The sequence below is a fragment of the Taudactylus pleione genome, unplaced genomic scaffold (genome assembly GCF_031769625.1).
Source record: "Taudactylus pleione unplaced genomic scaffold, aTauple2 ptg000276l, whole genome shotgun sequence".
NCBI classification, from domain to species: Eukaryota; Metazoa; Chordata; class Amphibia; order Anura; family Myobatrachidae; genus Taudactylus; species Taudactylus pleione.
Genome location: NW_028284678.1, coordinates 1070278 through 1089059, shown reverse-complemented (window position 1 = coordinate 1089059; position 18782 = coordinate 1070278).

Genomic DNA, 18782 nt, shown 5'->3' with positions numbered 1-18782 from the left:
CTAACTGAAAAAATCAATATTGTGAGCTGTGAGGTGGTCAAAATTGACTGGAATTGAGTGGATATAAATGTTATTGAGGTTAATAATACTGTAGGAACAAAAACAGGACCATTGTATGTGATTTTAGCAGTTTTTTATGATTTTTTTAGAAAAAATCCAGATCCAAAACCAAAAACCAAAAACAAAACACGGAAGGGCAGTTTTGGCAAAACCAATCCATATCCCAATCCAGAGGAGATACAGATCCAAAACCAAAACACGGGGGTCGGCGCACATCTCTAGTTTTATCCCTATGGTATTGCCAGTCCAGGCTGCGATAAGCAGAGAGCAGCTTTAAGTGGAAGCCCTACATTGCTTCTGGTTATATGTATTCGCTGGTCCCGGCATCTGTCAGATCCATTGCGCAGGCGCCAGGACCCAGCCAGCTAGACCAGCTGCAACAGCCCCCCTCATGCAAGAGGGTAGGAGACGCTGCTGGAACCGACCTATATATTGTTAGATGATTACTGTATACATCCCATTGTGAAATAAACCATATTTGACAGTCTTAATGATCAAAATACAACTATCAACATATATTTATTATATACACTACAGATGTGTCCTCGTACACCTATCCTTCTTGTGCCATATGGCGTGAGACGTATGGCGCGACTTAGATGCTTATCTATGTGTAGTGATTCCTAGTGTTTCATTCTTTTTCCTATATGTAGCAACTTATTTGCATCGTAGCCGCATACGAAGTAGCTTATAGTGTACTAGACATGTAGGATTAGTATTTTTTTTTGCAAAGGAATTAGTATAAAAAAATCGTTGCTCACTCGTATCGGGCCTCCATCTTTTTTTCCTTTATACACAGGTTACCATCTGAGTCGCACACAGCAGCTGAATGTACTGCCGGCCCATGGTGCCCATGCATTGTCATTTTGATGCATTAATGATGCAACAACTAAAGCTGGGTACTCACTATATGATTTAACGTTTGTGACGGATCAGAACGACCATTGTATATGGTGTACCCTGTACAGTGTGTACCCTGAAAGCCAGCCAGTTCATAGTATAATGAATTGGGTGGTTGATATCTTCCCTGACGGATGTGCTGCACATCAGAATAGATGAGGTCATGGTTGATGCGGTATAGTTACATTAGACATGTAATGATATATTGCACGGCGCATTGTGCAGTGTGTAGGACGATGTGATATATTGTTATATCGCATCGCCGCGTCGTCTGATACATATTAGGCACCGAGGAGGGGGTGTTAGGTTTAGGGTGCGGGGATGGGGGAGGTTAGGCTTAAGCACTAGGGGGGGTTAGGGTTAGGCACCGGGGAGGGAGGGTTAGTGTTAGGGTAGGGGTTACGGTAGGGGTTAGGAAAACACTTACCTGTATAACCTATGGGTGTCAGGATTCTGGTTGTCGGGATGCCGCTGTCGGTATTCTGACCAGTGGCATCCCGACAGTAGGGATTTCATACCCAGGAGTGGCTCTAGGCACGGGCAAGCTGGGCCTTCTGCCCGGAGCGCCACTTAATCCGACGGGCGCAAGAAACGCCCACTCTCCCTTCCGGTGCTATAGTGAATATGTAAGCTCAGGGGGAGGGAGCAGAGGAGGGAAGGGATGGTAACACAGGACGGCGCTGGGCGCAGCAAAGCCTAGCGCCGGACCTGTTCATACCCAACCCAGGCCAGAGGTTAGGGGATGCCTAAAAGATCGAGGATGCTGGCCGCCTAAAAACCAAATTTGTTGACCAAATAATAACATGGACAGCCATCTTAAGACATATTAAGGAGGAATAAAATGTACAGTATTCACGCAATTAATATATGCAAATATGTGCTAACGTAATGTTGGTCAAGTGCATGAAAATGCTAAATGTTACATTTCTTTGAATTTTTCAGTACATCTAGACCGTACTGTATGTGGAATGTTGAAGTGCCGCATACATTTACAGAGAGAACAATGGGCCTGATTCAGAGCCGTTCGCTATTTGCGGTCGTTCGTTCAAAAACAAGGGGTGGCTATTCAAATGATCCGTTCGCAAATTGTAGTCTGTTCACGCCTCTAAGTCTGAACGAGCGAGCAAAACATACGCTCGTTTATTTGTTAAAAACGCCCCCTGGCCGCTCGCATCCTACGTCATGTCCGCTATTTATTAGATTAATCGAGTACATCGACCAGCGTATGAACTGCTCGCTATTCTTGTGGTTGGTGTTTGCTACCACAAATTTGCGAGCAGTTCTGGCTATAAAATAACCCAGTGACGTGGTCAATGACGCTGCTGTATTAATTATGCACACCCATAATACGCCCGTTTTGACCTTTAAGCACGCCTGCGTTCGGATCTCCACTCCCCATTTTCAAGCACCTTCCCCTGTTACCACCCACATACGCCTCATTCTGTCACTCAAAATAGCAGGCACTCGCTATATAGCGTACAAACGATTTTTGGCCGCACTGACTGGTTCGCGCATGCGTACTAAAAACCGTACGCATGCGCAGATGTGCAAACATCGCTCGGAACGAGCGTACTGCCGCTAACGAGCGGCTCTGAATGAGGGCCAATGTCTTTATTTTTTATATCACCAGAAAATATACCTTGTGATTTCACAGCATATTAAACATGTGCATACTAACATATCCATAATTTATGTGTTACTATATCAATGCTAAAGTGTTTGCTGTAATGTTTAGGTATGTAATGTACCATCTGTATTTCAGGTGAGTATAAGAGACGAATATTTCATGCTGGCTAGCCCTGAATGGCTGCTTTAAGTGCAGCACACAACAATTCAGCACCCTGCAACAATGTAACATGCAAGCAGAATGTGGACAGTACAAAACTCTTTATGGATGACCTGATTTAGAGTTGTATGCTGGCCTGATGTTTTGTGTACAACTCCGATGGTGGCCGATCAGCGCATGTGCAGGATCTGTACTGAGCATGTGCCGTTCAGTGTCTATGAGCTTGCTCGCGGTAACCGGATGCTATAGCCTGATTGACAGGCAGCGGGCATTTGAGGACAGGGCAGGTGCAGCATCAGGCAGCATCACAAAAAATGGGGGCATGTCAGCCTTGTTTTCTGGGCATGCCGAAGCCAGTGGCTGCGACATTATACACTGGCTTCAGCTGCGTGAAAACACTGGCTATCCCGAGTAACCTAAAGGTTACTCAGCGGCGTCATGCGGGGGGGTTCGGGCCGCACCCGGGTGTCACCCTCGGAGGGGGTGACACCAAAATGCCGGCTCCTCTGCAGTGACAGGAGCCGGGGGCTGCAGTGTGACATTCTCCTGCAGCACCCGGTCCTGTCATAGAAGAAGAGCCGACAGTCTCCGGGGGCAGCCCAGCATCTTCAGTGATGCTGGGCTGCCCCTGGAGTGATGTTATAGGGATCACCCACGAGACCACACCCCCTTTATTTATGTCATACCCCCTTTTCGGCCAGGCATGCCGACTGCACGCGGGGGTAATGTAGAGTGCGCACCGGATGTCACCAGACCTGGTGACACCTCTGAGGTTACTCAGATAACTGATAATCATGCAGAGTGATCTAATGAGGATAACAGCAGCCCGGAAGGAGGCGTCTATTAACACAAGATGCTTCCTGCAGTATTAGCATATGTTAGCATAATTACTGTGTCCAAAGATGCAGCAGTGATGCTAACAGCGTACAACTCTGAATCAGACGCCCAATAAATTATTTGTGTCTAAATTCCTGTGAAAAATTACAGCTGTCCAGCACTTGTGGGCTACATGCAAAAGCAGCCAGTATTTACTCCACATGCAATATGTATTTACACCTGTTGCAGTGCAAAGTTACTTTGCTCCCATCTTGGAATCATCCCCACAGTATTTTTTCTGATAGCTCTCTTGTATTTATTTTACCATTTGTTTTATTCTTCACATGTTCCTTAGAATCAATAATGTTTACAAAATAATAATATTAAGTCTTAAATAATATTGTACCCGGTAGCGATTAGGCCCAGAAGTAATCACCAGAAATCAAATTTCATGAGCTTTGTATGTATAAAACAACTGTATTCTATTGACCTGTGTGTGTTCAGTGTGTATCATGGCCCTGTGACATGTCTCAAAATGGATGCCAGGTACTATGCCTTATAAATGACTTGGGTTTGTACAGCAGAGGTGCTGATGGGTATTATTATTATTACATTTTATTTATAGGGCGCCACAAGTGTTCCGCAGCGCCGTACAGAGGCCCTGATTCAGAGCCGGACGCTATGACAGAGCGCTCACTTTGAATCAGGGCCGTCCTTATCTTTTTTAAGAGCGGCCTCCTGGCCGCTCGCATAGCTGTGGATGACCCCCCACAGCTATAGCGAGCGGCCAAAATGATGGTCGCGACCATCAGGCTTGCGACGAGACCCTCGTGGTAGGGTCTCATCTGCTGCAAGCCCAGGAGTGCTTTTGGCTCTATCAGAGCCAAAAGCACTCCCACTGACATCACTAGTGATGTCAGTGGGACCGGCCCCAGACGGTAGGCGTTCCCATGGGAACGCCTCAATCTGGGCAGCCACTCCCCCGGCACACCCACCAAAGAGGGCGTGCTGTCACTCAACACCGACAGCACATCCCCTTTGGTGCAAGACCCATAGTGACGGCTTGGCTGTCGTTATTCGGGTCTCGCGCATGCGCACGATGGAGCCGCCTCTGACGTGCGCGTGCGCACTTGGCCAACATCGACCTGCTTGCGAGCGCTCAGCGCTCACAAGCGGGTCTGAATCAGGCCCAGAGAGCAAAACAATAAGACAGTAGAGGGTAAAACAGTATAGTACAAATAGCACTACAAATCTCCACACAGCCACTGATGCAATACGTGCAATTGAAATACACAGCGTCAGCTAAAAACCTGTAGCTGTCAGTGTGGGCACAAATGACCGATCTAGCACGACTGAAAAAAAACAAAAACAGATGATTGGGGTCCAGGGACTGAGAGCCCAAGGTGTGCAAGATAAGTAGTTGATGAGAACAGGAGGGAGAAACAAGGAAAAGTAGAGAAAGAAGACTCCTTGTGTGGGGGCACTCTTAGTACGTATAATACTTAACTTTTATTCAATCTAATCTTAGATCAGACACAACTACTAACATACACATAACGTGGGTATAAGGTGGGAAAAAACATATATTTCTTGATTCTATCTACCCTTACAAACATGAAACAAACAATATATTAAAAATAGGAGGAAGCCCCAGGGTGAAATGCGCGTTGATCTTGTGCAGGGATAACCGGAGTGTACACACCGGATCCCAGCATAGCAGCAGCTGAACCGAGCTCCAGGCAGAACACACACCATCTAACTATTGGTAACTTTCACTCTATTATTTTGCTGTAGCACTCAGCAGATAGTGAGGATTATCCTCACCAAGGGAATCATTCCCCCATATCCGCAAAGAGTGTTACAATCTTTTGCCTCCTAGAAGGGCATCCAGCCCTATGTACTAAGCATTCACTGTAATCCCATAGGGTTACACATGCTAAAGAAACTCTGCTGGATTTGAACAGAACAGAGGCTTTCTTATTTTCTCTTTCTCTCTATGTGCCAATCATTCACTGTAGTGCTGAAGCAGAGAGCACATTTTGGATGACACCTAGAGTGAGTTACCTAAGATATATTTAAAGTACCTTTTTCAATATCTCTATTAACCTATTAACTGCCGAATGTGGATAAGGAGAAAACGGTTATAACACATAAGCTGCTGTCATTGTATATATGTATAGAGTAATGGCTATATGCAAAAGAGATTGCTAGATTGCTAGACATATACAGGTTGAGTCTCCCATATCCAAAATGCTTGGGACCAGGGGTATTTTGGATATCGGAATATTCCGTATTTTGGACTATTTGCATAAAATAAAGAAATATCTTGGGAATGGGACCCAAATCTAAACACAGAATGCATTTATGTTTTATTTACACCTTATACACAGAGCCTGAAGGTCATTTTATACTCTATTTTTAATAATTTTGTGCATCAAAAAAAGTTTGTGTACATACATGAAATTCATTTATGTTTTATATACACCTTATACACACAGCCTGAAGGTCATTTTATACTATATTTTTAATAATTTGTGCTTTAAACAAAGTGTGTGTACATTGAACCATCAGAAAGCAAAGGTTTCACTATCTCAGTCATTCTAAAAATATTCCGTATTTCGGAATATTTGGATATGGGAGACTCAACCTGTATACATTTTTATATTTTGTTGAATATTTTCACCCGTATATGAACAATCTGAGAACTAGGATACCTATGTACAAATCTAATCTATCTTTCTTCTGTGTACTTTTCTTTCTGTAATCTCATCAGCTTCATTTTCTGGGAGCTGACAGTAGATGCAGGAAATCTTGCGGATCACCTGCATTGAAGCAGGTGACTCTCATTGATCACCTCTGCCGACGGGCATGTGATTAAAAGCATATCATAACTTCATGTGCATGCAGGCGCTGTTCAGATCTATATTTTCACTATATTGAGATATCTATTTATAGTGCAATGAATCCATCAAATAGATTATTGTTGAACAATTATCTTTAAAATAGGGTGGCCATGTGATCATGATCAATACTTATTTAAGATGTAAATGATCATAACGTGGAATACAACTATGATCATATATACAGGCTAATTATTACCCTTTAGTCTCGGTTGCACAAGAGATATCTGATCTGTTGAGCTTGTCTGTTGAGATGAGAGGTACAGACAGAGTACTAATTAAGAAACAAGGATGTCCGAGATTCTGTATAACTGATACCAAATGTTGTTGAATTAATTTATTCAATTTTATTTTTAATATATTGTTTGTTTCGTGTTTGTAGGGTTAGGTAGGATCAAGACATATATGTTTTTTTCCTACCTTATACCCACGTTATGTGTATGTTAGTAGTTGTGTCTGATCTGTGATTAGATAAAATAAATAAAGTTAAGTTTTAGACAAACTAAGAGTGACCCTATACAAGGAGTCTTCTTTCTCTACTTTTCCTTGTTACTTGACCCACTGACTCTAGGGGAGCACCACCGGTTAAAGAAACAGTAGTATTCTTTTAATGAAATTTCAATTACAAGAAACGAACCAATCACCGGCTAATATTTAATTATCATGCAGATGTAGCATGTCAGATACTTGTGCCTAGACCACTCTCAAAAAATAATACATGTGAGAACAGGAGGGAGGAAGGCCTGCTCATGGAGCTCACAGTCTAAATGGAAGCAGGAGACAAACGGAAGATCTGAGGAGCGAGCCAGTGTAAGGAGAGTTAAGAGGTAGACTATGTGGTGACATAGTTAAGTGGTAGACGGATATGCTTTTCTGAACAGGTGGGTTTTCAGTGATGCAGGCTGGGGGATAGTCTGATGGAACAAGGGAGATTGTTCCAATGGTGGGGGCAGCTCGGGAGAAATTAGGTCTACTACTGATGAGCCTTTTTATGCCAGCCCAAACCAGGAAGGGACAGATAGCCATCTATGTCCAGATTCACAACTATTTGTGGTATGTTGATACAACTGCTGTCACGGCTGCCGACACTTGAGACTCCTGGGAGGAGGCAGGCCTACTAGGCACAATAAACTGGGGTGGCTTTAGGAATGACCTTTTCATGAAATCTCAATAGCACGGAATAAAAGTAAATAGAATTTATTCACAGGAGAAATATACAGTAATAGCAACGTCTCACATAAAGTCTCAACAACACTGAGGTTCACATAAGCAATAACGAGAATAGGATAAAAAACCCCATATAGTCTTTAACACAGAAATGTTAATATGGTAGGGAACCCCGAATCCAGTATGAGGCTATCACCTCAGGATGGTATAGAGGAGCTTCACCTGGGTGGAACCCTGTAGTGATGGCGATCCGGAGCAGAGTGAGTCCTGTGATGTGGTGAAAGACGGAGCAGGGTTGAGCCCTGTGATGCTGTGAGGTTGAAGCATGGTTGAGCCATGTGATGCAGTGAGGTCAGAGCAGGGTTGAGCCATGTGATGCAATGAGGTCAGAGCAGGGTTGAGCCCTGTGATGCGGTGAGGTCAGAGCACGGTTGAGCCCTGTGATGCAGTGAGATCAGAGCAGGGTTGAGCCCTGTGATGCGATGAGGTTAAAGCAGGGTTGAACCCTGTGAAGTGGTGTAGTTCCGGAACAGAGTTGAGCCCTGCGGTGTGACTAGAATCCGGAATGGGGTTGAGCCCCGCGATGCGGTGATGATAACTGTAACGGTGCAGTTGACAACTATAACGAAGATGGGTTCGATGTCCACAGGAGTGAGAGGCAACAGGCAAAATAAATAGTGCAGCAAAAGGTGAAACCACAGCAGTGGAGCAGAAAGCAGTGGCTATGCTGAGCTCTGTAGTGCGGCTGGTAACTGGCATCAGAAGTTAAGCTGGAACATGAGCGGAGATATAGGAAAGTCCACAGCAACCCACAGGCACAGCAGGGATCTGGCAGGAGTCCAAGAAAGACCTGAAAGTAACGTTGCACAGACACAGAGACACAGTTAGTAACAGACTTTATACTAGAGGTCTGTGATAAATAGGAAGTTCAGAACATGTGACCCAAATGGAATTAGGTTTGAAATAATGAGCAATCTAGGAATCCCACAACCTGACAACACCTTGGAAACAGAGGATCACTTTAACTCTCTATTCCCTGTATGTGAAGAACACCAGCAAGCAGGATAGCTCCTCCAATGACCACAAAGGAACTTTGGAAAAAGTAATCTATCTTTATGTACTGAAATAGTCGCAGTCCTGACAACTGCATTCTTTCTCCTATGCTGAAAGGTACTGTATAAAACACTATAAATAGCTCTGTAATGTAGAAAACTGCCCTGTGCCATTCTGACTGAAGAAGGGGTGTGAGTTATGTCATTCATTATAGTTGGTCCTGAGAGAAATAACCAGAAGATGCGGGCTAGGAAAATCCCTCCATCCAGCAATGGTTGTTCAATCTTTTGGAAAAGTCTGTGCATAGATTGGTCCATTCTATCTAAAGTGGTCTCTTCGCGGGAGTCCTTTCATATTTCTTATAAGTGAGTTGTTCTGTTTTTATTTCTTTTCATTTATTGTACTTATTTTGCATAATATTCTGTGTGTACTTTATGTAACCATTCTTTGCATTTGATGCATTAGAGTAATATTGTGCATAGATTAAAACCATTAATCTTAGCATGCTTTCTGAGGTTCTTTCCAGGTACTGGTATGACTGTAGGAATGATTAAGGTCTATGCTACATACACAAGTGTGACATTATTGTTTGAAAAAGAATCATTATGTTACGGCTACTTCTAATAAACCCTTGGTAGTGAGAGTTGAATCATGTTATTCATGTGAATGCCGATGTAACCATTAATCCCTGACAGAGGTTTCAGATTAAGGTGTCTGGGGACTGTATGATCATGACACACATGCCAACATTTGTCTTATATAGTCAGTCCCATGAATATGAATTTAGAGGGTAGATTTCCATTAAATAATAAGAAGGAATTGAAGAGGCAAGGTGAGTCATTATTTTATAATGAGAGCCTGTTGGGTAACATGGTGTTTTGTTTTACATAGTGCCTCATGGTTGCCCTAAAGAGGTTACTTGTGCTTTATTTAAAAGACTAAAGTTGGCTTCTTTGCCAGGCCAATGAAGCAATGTTTTTTCTATGGCACCATCTAATAAAGACCTCATGAGGCCATGGCCAATTTAATGGTTTTGGGCTCCATTTCTCCTCTGTGTTTGTCTAAAAAGAAGACATAACTACTGCGTTAGATTAATCCAGGCCTCCACCCGACATAGACAAGGGACTAGGCTGACTAAAGGGTGAGACGGCTATTCAATTTCTACAAGACACAGGTGCTGTGACAGAGCAGAAAAGCAACTGAAGTCTTTCTAGTCTGCCTGGAGAAAATAATAATATTAAGTCTTAAATAATATTGCAGCTGAGGGTTTGACTGCTTTGCTCGTCAACTCAGCCTAAAACAACAAATTTCTGCAGAACAGGGTTAACATTCAAGTGTTTTCCAGGTCATTTTACTAGGAGAAGCATTGGTTGCAGAGAATGGTGGGTGAGAGTATCTCCCAAACTATGAGGCTCATGAACTCCATTATTGGCTCTTTAAAATTAAGGCGAACTCATTATTAAAAATATAGCTAATACATTCTGGTCTTCTTTAAGAATTCTTTTGAATATGAATCTTGTATATTTTTGAATTTATTTTTGATAGTAAACTGAAACAGTCATTTTAGTTAGTGTCTGGCAATATATTTTTCAACATCTAATGAGACATTTTTCAGAGACATCTGTTTATTGTCTATATTTTCAGATACTGTGTATTAAACAACTTGTTTATATTGTCATATTTTATAATGTCATAAAAATCTATTTCCCGGAAGACGCAACATATTGTACATAATAACCATAAATGAAGACAAAACTAAATTATTTTACAGTTTTACGATAAAAATAAGTTAAAATGTTTATGAATATTGGATTGTTTTCAGAAGCTGGCAGAATTTTCACTATCTCGGTTTATTTAAGTCAATAATTATCATTTGGAATATCATCAAGTGCCACCTTTAGTTCTGGCGTCAGTTACCATTATCATTTTTCATTCAATTTTTCAAATGACTATTTGTTTCAATGATAAATGTTCATAGAAAAATAGTTAGCTAAACCTATAAAGTGAGAGAATAATAATAATAAAATATTTTTTTGTTGACAGCATGTTGGAGAGTTTCACAAAATTTACATGTAGATGCGTATAGGACTAGCCTCAGACTGGAGATTAAATCCTATGGTGGGTCCAAATCTAAATAGGCCCATGTATTATAATTAATACAATGATAAAATGGGCAAGTGACATTATAGGCGTTTGTTATAATAAGATGATTAACCAAATATGTACATTTTGAATATTGTGTTTCTATTGTCGGAATTGACCATGTCAACATTGATCATGCCAACACTGATGAAATGTCGACATGATCAGAACGTCGATAAAACATCCCCGATGGTCTAGTGGTAATTTACCTGGTATGGCGGGTTGAGAACTTCCGGCGAATACATCAGCACTTCCGGTGGGGAATATCACTAGCCCTAACCCCTAACCTCAAACCCTAACACTCTCCCTTGTGCCTAACCCTAATCTCCATTCCCGTAGCCTAACTCTAACCCTCCCCCTAGTCAAAACCTACTTTCTTGCACCCTAACCCTCAGCTGCCGGTCCATGCAAAAATGTCAGCATTTCTGAAATGTTGGCGTTATATGCAGTGTCCCTCTGACTTAAGGCCACTACACACTACACGATATCTTTAATGATTTGGGCGACTCCAACACATCGGAACGACAAATCGTTAAAAATGTGTAGTGTGTATTACGTACTCCCGTGGAGTCGTCAGCGACGATCCCATGCAGCGCTGTGCGGAGGGGGGGCATGCATATCGGGCGGCCGGGCACCAGATCACCCATTGTGTATGGACTGCCTGATATGTTGGCACCGTCGGCGCTGGGATCGTAGGTGACATCGCTGGGTAACCCTCATCGTTTAGTGTGTACCCAGCTTTAAACTGAATGTATGAAGATCAATGAGATGTGAAATTTTGCAGTATTTTCTCCTACAGGAGATATGAAAGATTACCATAAATCCAAGTAAACTATAATAGTCCTGTTTTACACTAATTATAGACTATAGCAAGTATTTTTTTATTAACTCCAAATGTTTCAGCTCATAGAATCCTTGTTTAATTTTCCAAGAATTGCATGTTCCTTATGATCATTTTTAATTGTGTACTATTACTTGTAAATAGAAGAGACAAAAATTGGAGCACATTGTGTCTTCCTCACCTCCATGATTTCAAAACACTGAATACAAGAAAAGTGTATTACGCTGTCAGCAATTAAATATGAATCAAATGTTTTATTCTTTGAGCAAACAGACAATTACACTCTGCTGAAATGATTTTCATTTTGTTCTGGTGCATAGAAAAGGGTTGATGTTCAGAAAATGGTACTCGGGAACATCATTTTATTTGTGTGTACTGTAGATTTGTATTTTAGTGCTTTTAAGTGCTGTGTAATTCATATAATTAACTTTAAAAATCTTGTTTATATGATAAAGTTGATTAACTCTTATCTGTCCATATAGTAACTTATGACCCAGAGATTTTAATGTATTATATTTGCACAGTGGCTGTAGGTACTAACCATAACAAGTATGTAATTATATAATATCTTTCAAAATAAGCCCCAGATTGCTTTCTGTTAATATTTTTTTTTATGTTAATATCTACTGCTACGGATGATATGTTAAATGGGGTTTATTGTTACTGGTGACTTGTTATTGGGTATTTATTGTACTTCTTTACATATTAATGATACTGTCACTGACATGTTATTGGAAAGCAGAGGCGTAACTACTGTAGGGATATTGGTGCCCAGGGCAAATTGAAAAATTGCGTCCCCCCCAATGAATGTGGTCTGGGCCTAGTACCCAAGGTCACTTTTAGGAGCACAGGCCTAATGCTCGCCTATCATTGCCACAGGCCTAATTACCCCCGCTGGCCTAGTGCCTGACAACCTGGTGGTATAGGGAGAGGTTAATGATGGGAAGGCCTCATAGAGGGCCTACCTGTCTGGTGGGAGAGGCTGCAGTGGGGACCTTCATTAGCTCGTTTACTTTCCCACTACTGCAGCATTATTCGGTCCTCAGCTTCATTCTTCTGCCACTGGCCCGCCCAAGCCAGCGCCGCTGCCTCTTTTTCTCTGCTTACAGCTGGTGCCACCAATCTTCATTCTTGATCCTGACATCTCCTGGCCCATTCCACGACCACCGGAGCTCTTCTCTCTTGAGCCTGGTGTTTTCTGGCCTCTTCTGCAGCCGCTGGAGCTCCTCACAGAACATCGTCCTCCTTGGACCGCAGCCGCCGCCGAATTGGCTCATTCGCTCATGGTCTCAATATAGTAAATGGTTTTAGTTTGTGACAAATGGACAGAAAAAGCTGATGGTTTATGGTGTATTTTGATAGGCATTATTTCTACTATTTTCTTATTACAGGTCATTACTGTTTTTGCTCATATATTACAGAGCCTATTATGACAGCAGACATTTTATTAGGTATTGCTACTACCAGGGCGAAACTAGGATTTTTGTTACCCGGGGCAAGGCAGTAATTTGGCTTCCCCCCACCAAAAAAAAATAAAACCCCAAGGAGGACATTCTCTGCGTGCGCTTCAGGCGCGTGCTTCTGAAAAGGGTGTGTGGTTTTGTGACACAGCAATGCCATAGTAATGCCCCTTACACATTATGCCACACCAAGTAATGCCCCATATAACACATTGTGCCACACAGTAATGCCCCTTACACATTATGCCACACTAAGTAATGACCCTTATAACACATTGTGCCACACAGTAATGTCCCTTACACATTATGCCACATTAAGTAATACCCCTAATAACACATTTTGGCACACAATAATGCGCCTTACACATTATGCCACACAATAATGCCCCTTATAACACATTATGACACAGTAATTTCACAGCATGCCCTGCACATGTGCTGCAGACACATTTTCTCCTCACAGACTCCTCAGAAAGTTAGATGTAATGTGCCATCTGTCTTTTGCAAATGCTGTTACCTTCCTAGGGGCCACAATGAGGCAAACTGTGCATTCCAGGTGCTGGGGCTTACAGTGCATGTTGAGACTTGTAGTTCTACAGCAGTGACATGATGCAATTATTCTTTATTAGGTAATCAGGATGTGGCCACAGAGGTCACTGCCTCTCAGCTCCTGTTCCTTGTCCTCCATACCGCTTGACCTCAGCTCATCCATTCATGTCCGTGTCTCTCTCATGTTACAGGATACCATAAAGCCTGACCACACCGTGTCAATACCCTCCACAGCTGCCACTGGCCGTACTCAGCCTGCCCTGTCTGACTGGCTGCTGTCCCCCTTCCTCATGTTTCTGTCACTCTTACTGCCAGGTGTTTCTGCTCTCTCCTCGGCTCCAGGACACTTGAGGCCTGGCTGACGGCTGGTCCTAGTGCCTGCCTCCACCTCTATCAAATCTGATGGAGACAACATCAGAGCTGCTGCTGCTCTCCTTAAAAAAAAGAAGCCAGAAATGATAGGGGAAGCACGGGCCCAGGTGCCCCCTTTTGGATCCACCTATGCCTGCAGCCACCTGGGCCCCCCTCGGCAGCCTGTCTAGTGCCCCTCAAGTCCGGCACCCGGGGCATGGGCCTCCTTCCTAGTTGCTGCCCTGCTATTACTGGTAGAATATCAATTAATATTACTATCATGGCTGCTTATTACTGGCCTTTATTATTATTATTATTATTATTATTAAACACTCTTATACATTATTACTTCTGTTGACTTATAACAGTGCATTACCGATGCTACTGTCATAGCACTGGCCATCACAATTTGTGCTAGAATATTATGGAGCATTATTACTACTGCTTGGAGGCCTACCATCAGTGAAAACAGGATGTAGTCAGCATCCCAGCAAACAGGATGCAGAAGGTCAAAATACCAACTCCGGAACCCCAACTGCAGTCAGGATCCCGGCTCCAGAATCCTGACTGCCGGCATCCCAAAGGTAAGTATCAGGAGTTAGGGGAGGGTTAGGCACAAGGGGGAGAGTTAGGGTTAGGCACTAAGGGGGGAGGGTTAGGTTTAGGGTGCAGGGAGGGGGAGTTTAGGATTAGGCACTAGGGGGGGAGGTTAGGTTCAGGCACCAGGGAGGGAGGGTTAAGGGTAAGGGTTAGCATTAGGGAACTTACCTGTTAGTGTTGGGATTGTGACTGTCGGTATGACGCTGTCAGTATTCTGACAGCCAGAATCCCAACAGCTGGCTCCCCATACTCAACTCGTGAAAACACCCCTTTTAAACTCTCTACCATCTGATGTCAAACCTCATTTATACACAAGAGCAAATTATAACAAACTTATTTAAATAACATAAAATAAAGACTAAAGCTTTGGTGGCGAAAGAAAGAACGGCCCTACAATGCAGAAAAACTGCATGAATGCAAACTGACTTGGGTTCATGGGGGCCAACTGCCAGCCTATGAACCAGAAAATATCAATGCCCCCTCCAACTTAACCACCGAAATAATTCTGAAGTTCTGGAAACATGGCAAAATCAGCAGCTTACAGAACACTGGGCCGCCCAATAAACAAAAGAATGTCTTACCACCCAAATTAATTTACAATCAAAGTGCAAACTAAGAAAAGAAAAATTGATAAGAGAGATTGATAAAATGCCCAAAGAAATAGGAAACAACAACTCAACAACATCAAACTGAAACTAGAACCAGTGAACATAATGTAACTTGACTTGAGGCAAAACACAAAAAAACATTGGGGCATGAAGCCAAAACTTAATAAAAAACCCACAGAAAAAAAATCTAAATTCCTCATGGATCACCCCCAAAGATGGCGAGTGGCTAGCCCTCAAGTTAGGACTAGAGATGTGTGCTGACCCCCGTGTTTTGGATCCAAATTCATCTTTGTGTTTTGGTTTTGGATTTGTAAAACCATCCTCAAGTGTTTTGGATTTGGTTTTGGACCTGGATTTTCCAAACAGCTGGAAGATCAGAACCGTGACTCGGATCTGTCCGGATTCACAAAATTTGGGTGGATTCAGATTTCTGGAGAACTGAACCACACATCTATAGTTAGGACGCAAATTATCTAATGAAATCTAATGTACTGCTTATACGCATTAGATTTCCATCACCCGAGTGCATGAATTTCATGGATAGACAGACCGCCTATCACCGCCGTAGCCACAACTATCTGAAATTAATATGTCCCGGAATCAGCAGGGGATAAGCCAAGAGACACAATACAGTGTTTAAAGACCCAACCTTATTGATATTTGGTGACCGGGGAAATCTCCTGATGCATCAAACAGGTTTCATACACCAAGGTCATCTGCAACAGATAAGAAGCAAGCAAAACTGGACAGATCCGATTATTGGTGCAACTGCACAGACAGACCCACTGACCTTTGCCCAACTGATCAGTCTTGGAACACTGTATACTGCACAGGACAGAGTCAGAACCAACAAAAACAAGAGAATCAGGCATGGGAGAAACTGCCTCATTCGGAAAGTCCCATGAAAGGCCATGGAAAGGACAAACAAAACTGAAGCACTTCATAAGGAGATGTACAAATCAAAGGGACGAAAGCAAGAATATGAAGGATCAGGTGACAAGGTTTCTGGATTCCAGAGGAGAAGGTAAATCCTGGCCCAACCCTTTAACGCCTTGGTCAACAGAAAACTCTTAGTTACATCAGCCTCACCCATCAAGCGCAAAAAATATGAGGTTCTGGCCAGTGCCTAGCCAACAGCTGACCTGGACTTTCCTGCTCCATAAATATGCCAAGCAAAGGAAATCAATGAATTACCAATCTTATCTTCATTCGCACCAGGGTCTTGGAACTGCAGCCACTCTGTCCAGACCGCTTGATAGGCCAGATAAGTTCCTCGAGCAAACAACCAATGGGAACCCTCTATGCCGGCATGATGACTTGTCAGACATTATAAAGGCACAATTTACCCATTAAATCAGCATTTGGTGCAAGCTACAGATACCTAGCCCAAGCACTGAGAAAGCACATCGGCAATACCATTATCCACACCCAGAACATGCTAAGCACAGAACAAGATGTTAAATATAAGACTACAATCTATGCAAATAAGTGGAGATGTATGCTGCCTGTCAAATAGATCACCAAGATTGTGGCACCAGAATATAACACTCCTGTTCCTCAATCATTTATCCCACAATTACAGGGCAAACATTATAGGAAAGAGTTCCAATAGAAGCAAATTATTTATCAGACCCACGGCAACCCGCTCCTTAGGCCACAGAGCGACACACCAACTACCATCCAAGTAAGCTCCAAAACTCAAAGAGTTGGCCACATCCTTAAAAAATGTAGAAGACCTAGCAAAGATTGTGCTTGCTGCAAAATAACCTTGGCCGATGCCAAAACAAAAAGAATTCTGTAGCGAAGCCTGGCAACTTTATCAGCTGGAATGACAACAGCTTTCCCTGATATCAATCTCAATTCACAGTTAAGACATCACACAGATCGGACTTTCCATCTTGTTCAGGTGAGGCTGTGGGGACAATGAACTCCACAAATAATGCCTGAACATCAAACAGAAGCTCTGTGCAGCGTGGAGAACCAAGAGCACCCACCAGCAAAAAATCATTCAGGTAGTGTGCAATCTCACTTCTTCATTCCGACCAAAACACACCAATGCAAGACATTTCTGAACTTCTCAAAATACACACATGACATGGAGAAACTCATGGGTAGGCACCTATCCACATAAAACCTATCTTCCAGATGGAAACCCATAAACTTAAAGGCACTAAGGTGTAAAGGTAACAACCAAAAGGCGGCTTCACTACATATTTCCCAAAAGGGCACCCAGACCAAAAGATCAGACTATGCCAAGAGCCTCACCAAAAAATTGATAGACTACGTGGCAAATACTCTCTGGAAGTACATCATTATCTTTCTGGGTAAGAAAGATGCTGTATAATCTGGAATTTTCCTGGAGTCTTTTTCGGAAATACCCATACTGAAGAAACAGCTAGGGACCAACCCTCCGAACCAATTGCACCACCAGCTGCACCTTTTCCCAAAGAATGTCCAGAAAAACATAAGCAGAGCGCAAGTTCCTAAGCGTCCTTGTGCACAGCCTACCCTCAATTGTAAGAGGGAAACCCTTCCATAAAGCCATCAAAAATACAGCATCCTGACAATGTGAGCACTGCTTTAACAAACTAAGCCTGACAATGTAGGTATATACTTAGAGACATGGCCTCCACATCAACCAGTGTTGGGGCTCTATTTACAACCTCCTCCGCTGGCTGCACAACTAACTGGGGGAACACCACTCCCTCCTGTGTGATGTCCTTAGTCCTTGATTGGGTGAGATTTCACATAACGGTTACAAAGGAGCCCAAAATGACATTTGTTACCTAGTGCACATTGCCCTTTATTATAGGCAAAACATTTACCCCTTCCCACAAAGCATGATGGGTGGGGCATCCCTTGTGGATGATGCTGTGCACTGACTTCCTGAGCCATCTGCTGAGGCTGAAAGGATTAGAAATGCAATACCGCGCTGGTACATATAAAAAAATACAATCAATTTATTCTAATTAGCAATGAAATATATAAACAATAAAATATAAAAATGACAAATAACAGAATAATAGTCGATAATAATAACACAATAAGGCAATATAATAAATAATTAATATGCATAAACAATTAATTAATTAAATTAGATATCAGAAATAAACTAAATGTTCTTAATAAATTTGAGAGGATGTTATATCCTGAATTCATGTAGGATAGTATTTTGCTTGAGGCAATAAAGCACAATTTTCTTTTGATAAGGCAATAATACCTATAGAGCAAGAAACATTGTGTCCACCACTTGCTAGAAAAATTGGATAAATCCGTATTGTTGTCTGGAACAGTGGGCAGTGGGGAAAGTCTAGTATTCAGCATATACTCCCGATGGATGATACGGATAACTTAATCAGCTGTATTACCTCACTTAGTGGGGTGATCGACATGGAAGGCAATGTGATTCCCCGCCAGGCTCCACGGATAGCTTGGTCGGCTGGGATAGCTCTCTATGTGAGATAGTCAGTGCAATAAACGCAGATCGCCAGAGCATATTGCGGCTAAATGGCCCCCCGCCTGGCTCCAGGAGTGGGTGATAAATGTCAT